The 14,729-nt window shown below is 44.5% G+C and overlaps 1 pseudogene; it reads left to right on the forward strand.

Annotated features, from left to right (window-relative positions):
* The first annotated feature begins 13,050 nt into the window (after positions 1–13,050).
* LOC126485478 (5S ribosomal RNA) lies at positions 13,051–13,168 on the forward strand (annotated as a pseudogene).
* The last annotated feature ends 1,561 nt before the right edge of the window (positions 13,169–14,729 follow it).

The raw sequence follows: 14,729 nt of genomic DNA on the forward strand, positions 1-14,729 counted from the left end.
AAAAGAATCATCCGAAAAACCGATCTGTGAGCTAGGCGAACAAATAGACGAAAAACTAATTCAGCAGACAAATAAAGGCGACAAGTCGATGCAGAGAGTGTCCGATGATATCTTACAAAGAATAAACAATCTGGCAAGTGAAATAAAAAGTGATATTATGAAAGAATTAGGCCATACATTTGATCAAATCGATGATCGTCTGCAAGCCTTAGAACAGGGCAAGCGGAGTCGTGATGCGGAATCAAAAGAGAGTGAGGAACAGCTACTTAGGAATTTCCAAGCGCTGAGAGAAGAATGCCAAGGGGAATACCAGCAGGTACTCTCCAGGGTCCAGGAGGTGGAAACGCATTGTCCCGCGTCCGTTAGCAACACAGTAGCGGACAACAGTCAAGCGATTCACGCACTCGAACAGCAAGTAGAACAATTGAAGCAGACTGGAACAGAGGACAACAGATAAATACATAAGACTGCGGCATTAGCGTACATCGTAGGCACGATGAAGGTGACGGAGAGTGATAACAATACTACACCGGTAGCAGTTGCAGAGACTGAAGAAGTGCATTCGCTTCTTAGATTTCAGAAGGGACAGTTCGAAGTGAACAGGCGACACAAAGCTGTAACAGGTGAATTACAAGAACGCGTGGTGCATCGGGAAATCCGCATGGGGTGTGATTCCGAACTCGCCAATAGCACTAAAAATAGCTGTACGAACAGTGCAGAGAGGGACTCCGGCCACGAGGGAGATTTTGACGACAGGGAAGAATGTATTTTGAGGGGCAGACATGAGAGAAATAGAAACATTCACATTTGCGGGGATTTGATTTCAAACATTTCCTTACGGTGAGAAAGTTTGAGATATTTCGAAATTCGCAAAAAGGAATACATCCACGAGCACGGCTCGAGCAATTTGAGTTCTGTCTTCCCCCGACTGGGCACGTTCACATAAGATAGAGTATATGCGTGGCTATTTGAAAGGCGAACCGGCGATTCGCATGAGGTCGGCAGTGCGTCACTGCAACTCCATTGGGGAGTTTAGACAAGCTTTTCTGTCCGGCTATTGGTCGGAAGCGGCACAAGATAGGGTCAAGCATGGCACAATTATGCTGCCAAATTTGAACCAGTCTGGTTTCGGCAGCCCAGCACGCCTATTCGACCACATGCTGCAGGCAAATCAATTTTTATACGATCCATACGGGCCTGCGGAACTAATTAGGATATGCATCGCCAAATTGCTGATGCACTTGCGCCACGTCATTCTTGTGGGACGATGCAAAGAGGACATGGAAACGTTTAAGGCCCTTCTCCAAGAGTTGGAATACAATATAGGAGAATGCCCTCCTAATCAGGCACAAAGTTTTTACGGGGCACAGCAGCCCAATCGCAGTCGTGGCCGTAGTACTAATCAATGGCGTGACTGGTCGTCGCGACGCGAACGGAACAATAATCGGGACCGGCCGTATAGAAACTGGCGTAACAGTCGCGAACACATGTGGAACAACGGAAATGATCGAGGACGTGGACAGGATCGTGAACGCAACAGTTACGGCAACCAGAATCGATACTACAGTGAACACGGTGGGAATAGGACTGTAGGCAGAGCACCTCATGACGTTGAAATTCGGCCGGCTAACCCAAGACATAACCCAGCAAATGGAAATGAACAAAACCGGCAATGACAAATGATCAGCGCAGAAGGCGCCCAATCGGAACAAATGAGTGACATGCCAAATGAGTACATAGGGTGTATAGAGAGGAGAATGTATTGATTGGTTTACATTTGTGTCATATGCATTTTGAATAATATGTTGGTAAAAATAACGATAAAGATGTTTCTATGTGATTGATTGAAGTGATGTTTTTAGTTTTTTTTCTTTCCTTGTGCAATTAGGATTTAGATTGGTTCAAATGTGAAGATAAAAGGTTTCTTTGTGAACAAGTGAAATGCTGTTTATGTTTTTTTTGTGTAAATTGAAAAGAGTCTCTCCTGAGAGAAGCAAGATCTGTGTTGAATTAATGCAAAACTTAGGGGAATATCCGATCTGTGGGTATTATGGGTCTGGCAAACCCAGGTCCCCAGCTGTTAGTGGCCTTGTTTCCGATTTTCTGCTTTCAGTGCTACTATCTATCTATTAATATTCTATATCTGTCAGTATAAATGAGGATCTCTTACGTGCTGTATGAATATTTTAAGATAGGAGAACTCTTAGAAAGGAATGAGTAAGTTTAGAATCTTGAAAACAGGATTCAATAATACGATTGTTTAACCATTGGCTTCCCAATATACGATGATATGTTAATACTGATGATATATGTCTTTTTTTTTGTTCTTTATAGCTGAGTATGTAAAGTGCTGTCTGTGGATTTCGTCAGTATATTGATTCCCTTCAAGGTGAAAAAAGAATTGTGGTTTGTGTAATTTACATGGCCCTGAAATATTATTGTGGTAGTCAAATACGAGCAGTTTTTCAGCAAATGTAGAATGGAACAGAAATATGGATCCTTTCTGTAGTCTTGATTGATGTTGAGCCAGAGCCTGAAAAATTATTCTGCGTTAATACTTCTCCTAGAAAAGCGACGTTTATGTGTTTTGCTGATGCTGTGAGCATTACAGCTTACTGTTTTCGCTGGTGCGGGATGCATTGCAGCCTATATGAGTTGAACTGAAGAAACTTCCCTCTTGAAGGTAGAGGAAGATTAAATAATTTTGATTATGGGACCGAAGGAAAGCTTGGTTTAATGTAATAAGGATGAAGCAAAACATTTGTCATTTAAACTACAGGAGGATTCGGATCTTTTGTGTCAGTTGTAAGTTCAATAGGATGTTAAGATGAAAATGTTTTACAGAATAGAGGAGACCACAATTTTGCCATTCATGAGAAATGAATCCAGAATAACCATCACAGGCGAAATAACTGATTTGGAAGCGAAAGGTAACTTAAAGACTGGACGAAATGGGAGCAACATGGGTAAGAAAATGTAGTATAACCTGTATAATGAAAATATTTTTACCCTTCTCAGAGTCATCTGTGTGATTAATTCTTGTGATAACGTAATTTTAGATGAAATTGTCTTACTGCTTTATGTCTAAACATATGAGTATGGTAAATGTATAGTTGTGAGTCTCTTATCAGGTATGTCAACTGGTATAAATGTTTTGGCATGCAAATAATCATTGCTCTTTTTACTATGTATGTTTAAGGAAAGTTTCTCCATATTTACCATGTGACAAGACATACGCCACGAGCGTCAAGAAGAGGACGAACTAAAACAATGTTGTAGTGGTATAAACACTGTGTTGAAGTAGCATTGAAGTAGCTTGTTGGATTAAATAGTAGTGGATTGAAGTAGAATTTTGAGTAATACATGTTTATAGGAAGTTAGTTTGTAGAATAGACAACAGGTGTGCATGTGTGTGTGTAAATAACATGTGATCCCTAAGCTGTCCTGACCTATACTTGCACAAGGCATAATCCTATTCATTTTAGTGAATTAATAAGTAGCATTTGATTTATTAAAACGCAAGTGAACCACATTAGTGACGTGGATTTAGATATTATATTGTCAGGTCATTTAATTTTTATACTGTCAAGTCATTTCACTTTTATTTTTTTATATTGTCAAGTCATTTAACTTTTATTTTTATACTGTCGATGCATCTAACTTTTTTATCTAAAAAATTAAATCTCACTTTTGTTCTTAAAAATTGTGAAAGCCAATACTAAGTGGTATTATGTATGACATTTTGTAACCACATAACTATGATGAACAATTTCTGTGAATGCAGTTGAGAACGTGAAAGCGAACCGGCTTAACTCTTGTGAGACAGCGGGAGCAGCGAGTAGGAGGACTAGTTGTAAACAGGCGGGTTTCCCAGCAAGACACATTGTCAACCGGGCCATTTCGGGAGCGCGGTCGGCAACAAAAGAAGGGTACGCAGCAAATACTTTCCCTTGCACCGGGAGCTAATGGCCGGCTGCACCAGTGCGAAGCTTCGTGGAGGCGATGACCTGAAATGGCCGAGCGGTCCACCGCGCGGAAATCCATCTGCTCGCAACGCACCATACGCACGCGACCGTGACGAGACGGCTGCGGTCAAACGACAGAAGACAGGGGATAAAGGGACATGGAGCCTTTTGACAGGTACTGTCAATGACGCCTATCAACATTTTTTGGCGGAAGCCCATTGTCAAGCGACAGTAAATCATGGTTTGGTGTTCTCTGGTTGCTAAGGGTGGCACAAAGAAGAGCCATTAAGTGTCATCCTTGCCCAGGAGTATCAACCTGGCATGTCAAACGAGGATACCGCACGAATTTGACAACACAAACATGGAACCAAATCGAGATCTACGTGACATGGGCCACCAAGAGAAACTTCATGAGAGGGCAGAGACAGCGGGATTGCACGCAACAGATGGACAAAAATCCCTACCGACAGCTGCGGAGACGAACCCCCCCCCCTCTCATATTGTGCCTCAGAACAGTGGAACTCCTGAGTGTGCCAGTGAACAGTGATTATATGGTTCTTAGTCCAATGCATATATGTGTGTTCTTTCAGAGAAACTTTGATCGTGTATTTTGCAGGGGTTCGATTTATTGGTGTTTCTTTTATTAGACTGATTCTTGTATTTTTCAGGTGTTTTATTTACTGGTGATTTTTTTTAGACGTTGACTACTTTACTTTCACAGCTGTTTTATTTCTCAATGTTTGTTTTTGTGCGTTGTATTAGATTTGTGATGTTTTGTTTCGTAAATTCATTCCTGTGGCATTGCTTCGTTTATCAGTCAGATAGCTATTCATGCTCATTGGACTGTGATCGAATAGCCTTTTCATGGGGCATATTTATAGTGAGGAACTCCATAAGGGTAATAATCACATAATTAAATGTAGTTTCAGTATAACGACACAGTGATCATTGTTTGGTAACTGAAATATGGTAGAGCGATTAAATTTGTGCCACAAAGTTATTTTGATTCTACAAATTATTAGTTTTATAAGATATAGAATTTTTTTGCGATAACCACTTTGTAAAACATGTATTTTTCCCTTAACATTTTTTTTTTGCTTTTGCGGATTGTGCATTGTAATGTTCTGCTTTATAATACTGATTTTGATACTTTTTTAAATTGCTATGGCACCTTTGCTATTTTCATAAATTTTACTTGTTAATAAACAGTCATAAATTTTCCTATTATCAGTTGGCTCTTGCAATGAGCAAATACTGGTGAACTCCATAAGGGTAACAACCAGAAATTGTTTTCATATTAATGACACAGGAACCATTGTTTTTACTTGCGGACCGAATTAGGTCTACACTATCTTTTAAATAGGTGTCACAGATTGTTTTTTTCTCTTTGAAACTGGTAGATTCTAAAGATGTGTTGAAATTATTGTGTTTTAGCAGGTAGCTGGTGACCTTTTGCCTTTTCTTTGCATTTTTTGCTGAAGTTGGGTGTGAGAAGCCTGCTTGGGAATGTCCTAGCCGGGGCAGAAAATTCACTGCACAGTCTTTCCTGGAGCGTTGGGGATATGAAAGGTCTCTGTTGGGTTCCTTTCATGTTAATTTCTTAAATCTGTTGTCATTTACGACATAAATTCCTCTTCTAAATTTACTGTGGTGTTTCTGACTATCTGGGAGGAGATCGAGCAGTGAAACATGTTACTTTTACGCATAAACACTACTACACTTTAAAATACAGTTTATATGTAATTCATGTCACACAGTCTCATACGGAACCTACATCCGCTTTCTTTTATATACTGTATATGATAAGATACTGTCATCCCCCTTCCCTTCTGTGTGAGAGGATGAATGAGCAAATGTATTTCTAGTTGCATGCTTGATGGTAGCAGACAAGCCTGTCTGCTAGAGAACAGTAGGACCAACGTCGGAACAGGTAGCTACGCTTTCTAAAAGCAGAGCGGTTTCTATTCTTAGTATGGTCCTGTCCATCCCTTGTCATGTTGGTATAGGAAGCTGCGTCTCTGCTCACTTCCGTTTGTATCTGTGAGGCACCCTCAGGAAGGGACCACGAGAGTCTGTCCGCGGAGAGCGTCTGAAGTGGAAAGATCTCCAGCTAAGTGCATGTCTGCTAAGTCCGTAGGACAATGGATTTCTTAAGTTCAGCCTAACTGAAAATTTAATCACCTATATTTCAGGTTTAGCTCTAAAATATCTAATGTTATTTTAAATTGCAATGCAGTGTAATTCTAGTGTGAAGTTCAGAATATCTTCTGGTAGTTGATTTGTCACTGCTTTGTGAGTAGAGTGGAACAACGTGTTGATCAGTAACTCTAACTAAGATCATCAATCTTAAATGCGAAAGTGCGTGAGATTATAACACTTCGTCTTGACAATATTTTTCAATATAGCAACTTTTCTTTATGTTCAACCCACGTGAGGTTATGAGACCAGTACCATGTGCTTATACAATTTTTTGACCCAACAGGTTAGTAGTAAGACGATAGTAACGAGTTCGAGGTTTTTATTTTGTAAATTGCGTTTCGATGTCATTTATTTTAATTATCAAAATTATTGTGGAGTTATGCTCTTTGTGTAAACCAAGTTGACCACGTGTAGCATGTGGTGTAATCATCAAAGCAGCCCTCAGCTATTCTTTTCAGGAAGATTTCACAGAGTGTTAGTATGAATTTAGTATACCAGTGTGTGGTAATTTCATGACGGACAGGATTGCGCTATGAACGTAACTTCTTTAGGTGAAAATAGAATCGGTTGGTTGTGGATAATTGCCTCTTGCATATGTTTCAACGTTCTTCGTGTGTTATTTTATGAATGCAGTGTTGTATGCAGTCTCCCAATCTTGGCTCCATGTTTGATGTGTTCTGTAAGATTACAAACTCACATTTTCACAATCCTAAATAAGGCACCAGTTCCGTTCTGAATCAATATATGCTGAAATATTAATGGAGCAATGATCAATGTTAAAATAAATGTCCAAATGTAAACTGATTTATTTCTTTTTATTTTAATTCTCTTTTTATATACACTCCTGGAAATGGAAAAAAGAACACATTGACACCGGTGTGTCAGACCCACCATACTTGCTCCGGACACTCCGAGAGGGCTGTACAAGCAATGATCACATGCACGGCACAGCGGACACACCAGGAACCGCGGTGTTGGCCGTCGAATGGCGCTAGCTGCGCAGCATTTGTGCACCGCCGCCGTCAGTGTCAGCCAGTTTGCCGTGGCATACGGAGCTCCATCGCAGTCTTTAACACTGGTAGCATGCCGCGACAGCGTGGACGTGAACCGTATGTGCAGTTGACGGACTTTGAGCGAGGGCGTATAGTGGGCATGCGGGAGGCCGGGTGGACGTACCGCCGAATTGCTCAACACGTGGGGCATGAGGTCTCCACAGTACATCGATGTTGTCGCCAGTGGTCGGCGGAAGGTGCACGTGCCCGTCGACCTGGGACCGGACTGCAGCGACGCACGGACGCACGCCAAGACCGTAGGCTCCTACGCAGTGCCGTAGGGGACTGGACCGCCACTTCCCAGCAAATTAGGGACACTGTTGCTCCTGGGGTATCGGCGAGGACCATTCGCAACCGTCTCCATGAAGCTGGGCTACGGTCCCGCACATCGTTAGGCCGTCTTCCGCTCACGCCCCAACATCGTGCAGCCCGCCTTCAGTGGTGTCGCGACAGGCGTGAATGGAGGGACGAATGGAGACGTGTCGTCTTCAGCGATGAGAGTCGCTTCTGCCTTGGTGCCAATGATGGTCGTATGCGTGTTTAGCGCCGTGCAGGTGAGCGCCACAATCAGGACTGCATACGACCGAGGCACACAGGGCCAACACCCGGCATCATGGTGTGGGGAGCAATCTCCTACACTGGCCGTAAACCACTGGTGATCGTCGAGGGGACACTGAATACTGCACGGTACATCCAAACCGTCATCCATCCCATCGTTCTACCATTCCTAGACCGGCAAGGGAACTTGCTGTTCCAACAGGACAATGCATGTCCGCATGTATCCCATGCCACCCAACGTGCTCTAGAATGTGTAAGTCAATTACCCTGGCCAGCAAGATCTCCGGATCTGTCCCCCATTGAGCATGATTGGGACTGGATGAAGCGTCGTCTCACGCGGTCTGCACGTCCAGCACGAACGCTGGTCCAACTGAGGCGCCAGGTGGAAATGGCATGGCAAGCCGTTCCACAGGACTACATCCAGCATCTCTACGATCGTCTCCATGGGAGAATAGCAGTCTGCATTGCTGCGAAAGGTGGATATACACTGTACTAGTGCCGACATTGTGCATGCTCTGTTGCCTGTGTCTATGTGCCTGTGGTTCTGTCAGTGTGATCATGTGATGTATCAGACCCCAGGAATGTGTCAATAAAGTTTCCCCTTCCTGGGACAATGAATTCATGGTGTTCTTATTTCAATTTCCAGGAGTGTATATATCACCGGTTGTCGGAAGATGACTATTAAAAGATTATAAATAATGTTAGTCTGGTTGGAAATTTGGTAAGCTAGACTGGATACCTGGTGAAACAGTTACTCAGTAATGCAAGGTTAACTTCCCCAGATAGCTCACGGCTTTTAACCCGCTTTTATTGTCTTGAATATCAGCACCGCTTTCAGAACAAATTAATGTAACAACATTACAATATATATATATATCAGTTCCTGACATCCAGTCTTACAAATTTACTGTCTCTGATGGACACACGTCCAGATCATCCGCTCTCAAAACTCCGCCATCTCTCTCCCCACATCCACCACTGCTGGCGGCTCACCTCCAACTGCGCAACGCTACGCGCTGTTAACATCCAGCTGCCCAACACTACAATAGCAAACAACAATGCAAACCAGCCACAGACTGCACACAGCACAGCCAGTGATTTTCGTACAGAGCGCTACGTGGCGTTACCAACATAAAAACCTAAACAGCCTACTTACACGGGGACTTAAACAGCGTCTTACGCCCTAAGGATCAGATCTCTCACCACGCAGGATGTCCAGCCCTTCAAGCTATGCTCAGGGACCTCCCTTTGCATGATGCATGGACACAAATCCACGATGACCGACACAGATATACCTATTTCACCAGCCACTCGGCCGGCCGGTTGGGCAGGATTTACGTTTCCCGAGGTCTTTGGACAACGACTGCTGGTGCCGAGCTGTGCTCCACTGTATTCACAGACCATCAGGTCTTCACCTGCACCATGTCTCTGCCAAGAGAACAGACGAGCCATAGTAGAGGACGCTGGCCTCTTAACGTCAGCGTTCTTTGGGAAGGGGCTTGCCGTGTAGCTGTTACTGGTACCTGGCACAAGTGTGAGCGACGGCATCACACCTATGATTCCGCGACACGATGGTGGACACACTGCTCCAAACGAAGGGCGACACCGCGCTCTTCGAGGCCGCCACGTGGGAAGAAATGCGCGTGGCTCTATCGCGGGGCGCGAGAAAGAAATCCCTTGGACTTCATGGCTTCCGCTTGAATTTTATAGCACCTTTTCTGATCTGATGGGGGAAGTGGGAAGTTTCGCGGCAGATGTGCTGCGAGCTCTGGATCCAGGCTTTCGCGTCCTGCCCCCTCTTCCTCCCCCCGGATTATTGGAGTGCATGATCTCCCTGATCCAGAATCAAACGGGGGTTACAGACCGAAAGACCGCAAGGCTTCCGGCCGTTGACATTGGTGTACTCGGATTACAAGCTGTTAGGTCGCATACCTCGTGCTCGTCTTCTCGCTACTGTAAAAGGTGCCATTCATGCCGGCCAAACATGTATGGACGGTGGCAGTTAAGCTCTACTGTAAAAGGTGCCATTCATGCCGACCAAACATGTATGGGAGGTGGCAGTTAAGCTCTTATAGAGACGTGGTGGTGCTCATGTCCGTATGTCGCTTAGAAGGGGCCCTGATGGCTGTTGACCTAGACCACACATTTGACCGAGTCGAGCACAATTTCTTGCAGGATGCCTTAGAGGAGATGGGCCTGTCCCCAATATCGCCAGGTGTGGTTTTCCATCTCATCCGCGGAGCCTCTTCCACAGTCCTGGTCAATGGCTATCACTTCCCACCACTCACTACTGAATGCTCAGTTGTACGAGGCTGCCCTCTGTTAGCCTTTCTCTTCGCCATCGCCTTCGAGCCTGCGCTTCATGGTCTACGACAGCGTTGGGAGGTCACTCGTCTCCACAATGTGCATTTTAAATGTTGTGCCTATGCGGACGATGTAGTTTTCTTGTCGTGATCGGCCAAAGATATATGAATGGCGATCGCGTGGCTTTAGCGATACGGCGAGGTGGTCGGGAGCCGTATCAACCTGTGGAAGTCGCACTACGTGGATGTGGGCAAAGAACTGAATATGAGTACGCCAGTGTCCATTACTAAGGTCCCAGCGATGAAATGTTTATAAGTGACCTTCCGTGGGAACTTGCAGCGTACAGCAGCAGCTACATTTCGCAGACTGCTTAATGTAATCAGCATTCAAGTTCGGCTCCATACCTTTCGAATACTTGACTTGATCATGCGGGTACATTTTGTCAACGTCTACCTCGCTCCGAAACTTAATCATTACACGCACGTTCTCCCAATGGCCGCTACGGTAGCTGCCAAGTTCTAGGCGGCCTTACGTCATTTCGTCAGCGACTGTAGGTTGTTCAAGACCCGTTACGAGACACTAACGTTACCCACACACGCAGGCGGCATTGGAATGATAAACATGCACGGTAGGGAGTTCGCTCTCTTTCTGCGGACGATGCATTGCCTACTCACTTTGGACAAGGACACCCTCCGTGATACACTGATTGAGGAGGTGGTGCCTCAGTCCCTCCTGCCGCTGATTCCTGTTGGACATATCGCACCTGTCTCGTCACATGAATTATCTGTTGAATGTCCTATCGAACACGCGGGCTCCTAGAACCAAGGATTTCTACCGCTTAATTCAACGTACACTGTCTGCTAATGTGACTGAACGCCGGCATCCGGCGGTTGGCTGGAAGCGAGTGTGGAGTAACATACACTCGCCTTTCCTTCCCACCGTTGTGAGGGTGCTCTGGCCCTATGCCACAACAACTGAAAAATTACCCACCTGACAACGTTTGTACAGTATACATCTTGCCGAGGACCCTTTCTGACCCAGCTGCGCCGCTGTCAACGCCGACGTGGCTGTTTCGTTTGTGATACAGCTACCGACTGCTGGCTCCTCACACGGCGCATGTTGGCGCATGTTAGCATTGTCGCTCCTACGGACGCCTCAGTCCGTAGAGCCCACCGAACTGATCCATTCCGACGTCACTTATTACCCTGCTACGGGTTAATGGTATGGCACTGTCATACGTTTTAGTGAGAGTTGTTAGAGTTTTAGCACTATTTAATGAGCAACTACGTGATTTTACGGCACAAGACGTCTTATGTCTCGCTCTTTGCGAGTTACTTGAGGTCGTTTACGTGCCCTCCAGACCGTTCGGTTGTACCGGATACAGAACATGTTGCGCTGATGAGAGACATCAACCTTAATTGTAAGGTGTTTCACGCTCGTTGAACGAGAAGTCGACCTGAACATCACATCATCTGGATGCTGTGAACATCCCCAGAAGGATTAAAAAATTTAGAAACATAACGACAAAAAATGAAACAAATAAAATATGATAAAAGTATCCTACCCTTTCCTTTATCGTTTTTTTTTTTTTCAACAAAACGATCAGAGGCGTATTTAATTTTTGTTCGTGGATGGAGCCTGAAGTGGTGACAAACAACCGTCCTAGATAGCATTTAGGGTGAAAGTGGTGATGACACTATATTTCTGTTTTTAGGTTAGATAGGTTATTGGGGGTGGGTGACAGAGGTCAACACCTGAAGTGGACGAGGTCTAGTGAAAAAAGAAAAAATGTATAAAAAATAGGAGAAAGTAAAAAAATTAATAAAAATGAAAAGAAAAGAAAAAAAGTTGGCAAGAGCATTGCCTCGAAAGGAAAAAAAAAAGTTGGTACAGCAATTTTTCGCGAAAGGCCAAGGTCCCAAGTTCGAGTCTTTTTCCGGCACACAGCTTTAATCTGCCAGGAAGATTTTTTATGATTGATTTGTTTAAGTAGCTGTGAAATTTCCTAAAGTTTAAGGCGTAATGGACAAATCTATTGTATTCCCAGGCGAATGGTAGGACGGAGAGGCTGCATTCCACAATTACAAATTTGTTGAATCATTATGTGAACATGCACCATAATGATTGTAACATGCATTAATCTTCTGTTGTGAGTGTTCATAATTCAAAATTCCCTTCTGTGAAAGGGTTGTCACCAAATGATGTAGTTTACGGGAGGTGCTGTCACTGTTTGTCAAAATAAGACCAAGAGTTGGCAGAGATGGGAATCTATTAAGGATTTTGCTAAAAAAAAGTGAGGGAAATTTGGAAGCAGGTTTTGGGGGCAAAGAAGAACATGAGCATCTATTGTTAGAGTACAGGGGTTGTAGAACAAGCAAGTGGAAGGGAATATTTTGTTTATGGGTAAGAGTATGTGTGTTATTTGAGAGCGTAAGTGATTAGCATATCAGTAGAGGATGATTATAAGAGGAAAAAAGTTTTGTTCACATTGTATGTAGGACTACACTTTTATGTTAATTTGTGTTTGAGTTAGGTATTTCTGGCTTGAGTTTTCTTTTGTATGTCTGTGTAACTGGAGAACTCTTAATGTGGGAGGAGAGTGATGGGAGTTTCCTGTTCCCAGGTTGCTGCTTGTCGAACTACGACAAAAGAGGAGTCCTTATCTTAGCTGTGTTGCTCCTCTTCACCAGGAGTGCTATGGGTACTACTGTTGGAAAGCGGAGTACTTTTTACATCTCAGGAGGATGTGGGGCTCATAATCCATCGTTGGGCACTCAAGCTGACTCCAAAGACTTGTGAAATGCGTAATTAGATGAAGCATTTAGAATAAGTGTCTATGGATCTACGATGTGAGATGGAAAGGAGAAATTTGCTGATGGAACTAAGGAGTGAGTATGGTAAGTTGCAGCAGTCATATAAGCATCTGCATGGGCCAATGCAATAGCTATTGGAAGTAGTGCTATGCGACATGAGGCAACGGTCTTGCCGCAGTGGATACACCGGTTCCCGTCAGATCACCGAAGTTAAGCGCTGTCGGGCGTGGCCGGCCCTTGGATGGGTGACCATCCAGGCCGCCATGCGCTGTTGCCATTTTTCTGGGTGCACTCAGCCTCGTGATGCCAATTGAGGAGCTACTCGACCGAATAGTAGCGGCTCCGGTCAAAGAAAACAATCATAAGGACCGGGAGAGCGGTGTGCTGACCACATGCCCCTCCCATCCGCATCCTCTGAGGATGATACGGCGGTCGGATGGTCCCGATGGGCCACTTGTGCCCTGAAGACGGAGTTCTATGCGACATGAGAGGGGATGGCTGGTCACAGGGTGTAGATTATTTAAAATGTTTTCGGACTGCAGGTCTTGAGGACATCCAGGAACTAAATATTTCAACAGAGAGAGTGAATAATGTAAGGAGGAATAAGATCACCATGGATTAGTACAATATACAGTTATCCAGTTTCAAATAAGTAGTACACAACAACGCAAGGGTATTGCAATGATTAGTATTAGAGGTGACACACATTGTAAAGATAACAGCAAACCGGACCTGGAAGTTATACAGGCTCGAGTGGACACTTAGGACAGGAGAATGGTAGTTGCAACACTGTTCCAGTCTCTGGCTAACAGCTTTTGGGATGCTCAAACATTCGTAATAGATTTGTAGGAAGCAGTCTTACATACGGCACACAGGCAGCTGAGTCCAGGACTGCTGATGCCCGACCATTTCTTGGTAGGTCAACGGAAAGAGCAGAAAAAGTTGCCCCGGAACTAGAACTTGTAGTTGAACTAGAAAAATCGAATCTACCTCTGTATTACCAACGGTCGAGATCATTGCTGATCTAGGTTGGTTGGTTGGTTTTGGGGAAGGAGACCAGACAGCGTGGTCATCGGTCTCATCGGATTAGGGAAGGATGGGGAAGGAAGTCGGCCGTACCCTTTCAGAGGAGCCATCCCGGCATTTGCCTGGAGTGATTTAGGGAAATCACGGAAAACCTAAATCAGGATGGCCGGACGCGGGATTGAACCGTCGTCCTCCCGAATGCGAGTCCAGTGTCTAACCACTGCGCCACCTCGCTCGGTGCGCAGATCTAGGACCATATCCGATAAAGTGGAGAACTTTGGGGTTGGTACCAGCACGTGCAGGATGCAGTAGTGCTTAGGTACAGCAAAAGGTCAGAACTGTCCGCGGGACCTACTTGAGCCACAACACCATTTTCAGCAAGCAGTTTCGCACTGAGTGTTTTTTATAAAAAGTACCGAAGTGGTAGTAGCGAACTGCTACGTGCAGGTAAAGCTCGTGGAAGATGAACGTTTTTATCCGCATGGAAGAAGAGTAATTATTAACGGGACAGACCGTTAGATAATACGGTAGACGTGTCACCTGTCAGCCTCTGTTACAGGGGAAACGAAATTGAACATTACGCATTCCAGTGAAAAACCTGACATATCTTAATGAAATGTTGAATCCTAATACATCTTGTTCTTCAACCCGCTAATAGACAGGCAAGAGAGGCATGTTTCTGCGGAGAAAATGCTTTGACATGTTCTGCAATACTGAGAGGAGCAGCAGGACACAATCAAGATCGTAAGCGTTACTCTATGTGCTCGCTCAATGTCATTCAATACGATCACGACGACACCTCTCGATCGACG

Source organism: Schistocerca serialis, chromosome 6, assembly GCF_023864345.2.
Source record: "Schistocerca serialis cubense isolate TAMUIC-IGC-003099 chromosome 6, iqSchSeri2.2, whole genome shotgun sequence".
Lineage (NCBI taxonomy): Eukaryota > Metazoa > Arthropoda > Insecta > Orthoptera > Acrididae > Schistocerca > Schistocerca serialis.